Here is a 2,274-nt window from a genome sequence, read left to right as displayed (position 1 = left end):
GCAGGGCAAGGCGCCGCCTCCTCCTCCTCCTCCTCCTCCTTCTCTCTCCCAGCCTCGGATTTCACTTTCACTGTTAAAGCTACAACGCGCTCTCTCTCTCCTATCACTGCACACCCAGCACACACACACACACAGCCTGCTTCTGCGTCTGTGTGTGTGTGTGTGTGTGTGTGTGTGTGTGGAGGGGGAGGGGGATATGCATGTAAACATATTGACATGAAATCTCATCCCTGCTGAAAAATCCAGCTAAAGACCAGCTTTTACTGGTAACTTAGCTGGTTTCAGATGGTATAAGCTGGTCTTTAATGTAGGGTAAATGTGGTTTTGTGATATGATGATATTTATATCAATATATCGTCTCATACATTATTGCAATACATTATCAATATTACTGTCATTTTAAGACTAAAGACTAAATATTTTAAACTGGCATACTGATAATAAAACAGCACGACAAAGCAACTATACCCTATTAAAGACAACAACAAATGTAACTAATCATGGTTTGGGAAATGTTTAGAGTCACAGTTGTTGATGCATTAGTCTGGTATTGCATGACTGGCTAAAATACTGTTCACTCTTATATACAAGTGAAATAACATACAAATAAACACAATCTCCAACATCATCTCTGCTGAAAAATCCAGCTTAAGACCAGCTTTTACGGGTAGCTGGTTTCAGATGGTCTAAGCTGGCGTTTGATGGGTGGTAAAGGTGATTGAAAGCTGGGGTAAATCATACCTTACACTGGTAGGCCTGTCAATAAGATTTTTTTTGTGGACGATATATCAATATATCGTCCCAGAAATTATTGCAATTAACTATATTATTGTAATTTTTAGAAGATTAAACGCTATGGATCTGACAAACTGATAATAGAACAGCATAACAAAGCTTTTATATCCTATTATTGAAGTTATGCAACAACAAGTTATTAGGAGAAAGACCACACTCTAACTCCACCCCATTATTAACTAACTGCTCTATAAAAAACAGATCTAACTACCTACCTTTTGTGACGAAAGTTTGCAACCCCCCTTATTTTCTTTCTATTAATTCTCTATTATATATAGATATATATGGACGATATCACCATATCACCATTATTAAAAATAATTGAGGTTATATCCATTTATTGTACAGTATACATGAAAGCCATATGATTACCTGCTCTTCACCAACATTGCAGTGGCAGACTCATGCTGTTTGAAGGGCAGAGGCTAAAATATAAAAAGCTAACCCTGGGCCTGTACACTCTAGAGAGGGTGTTGCTAAAACTGAAAAGGCAAGGCAAGTTTGGGAATTTAGTTGTGTTTTTTTGTGCCATCACTGACAAGTCTTTACTTTGTCTGCTACTGTCAGAGTTTATCATAATATGAAGGCAGTAAAAGGGCACATCACTTTGCATTTAATCCACTAGTGTGGCACCTAACTGTGCACTTGTTTTCCAGGCATGTTAGTACAACATTGACCAGGTTTGTCCCACATCACTAAGGTGGCATTTTTAGAATCACATTGCTCTGTATTGCCTCACACTTGCACTTGTAGTCTTGTGTCACAATCATAGCATGGGTTTCTGCTCCAGCAGTTTGGCCCCCTCCTGAGGAAACACTTGATTACTGGTCATCCTGCGGCAATAGCTGTGGCTTTCACAACCCTTGCTGTCCACAAGAGGGCAGACAGTGTACGTTTTAAAAAGCCTGCAACCCTGACTTGGGGCCCTTGTCCCCAAGACATGTCTGGAGCAATGTAGACAGTTTACTTATTTTTAAAGAAGTATGAACCATTTATCAATGTGATTCAATTTGATTTGAAAAAGGATCATTAGCAAGCATGCTTTTTACTTACAAGTACCCAATATAGAACCTATAAGACCCTCACCAACCATAACAACAAGGGGAGGATCCCAATTGCATACCAACTGCTAACTAGTTTTGAGTAGAAAGTATGCTTACTATGTAGTTTAGATGAAGGTATTTATTGACAATGCATACATAGACCTGGTAAATTTTTGAGTATGGTTATGAGAGAAACTATTAATCCACAGTGCAATTCGAAACAGAACAGAAGAAGTTACTAATATCTGGAACAACATTCTAAAAATAATGGCGGATATCTGTGATGTATGTTGGCATAGCAAGACTACATCACTTACATTTAGAACACTTTTATTTGCTAATCCATTTACTTAGTGTGTGTACTAACCTGTCAAACCCACACTATTAAAATTAGAATATAGTATCTTATGTAAGAGAGGTCTATATGCATTGTTCT

The sequence above is a fragment of the Astyanax mexicanus genome, chromosome 6 (assembly GCF_023375975.1).
Source record: "Astyanax mexicanus isolate ESR-SI-001 chromosome 6, AstMex3_surface, whole genome shotgun sequence".
NCBI lineage: Eukaryota > Metazoa > Chordata > Actinopteri > Characiformes > Acestrorhamphidae > Astyanax > Astyanax mexicanus.
Note: the sequence above shows the minus strand (reverse complement) of the source record.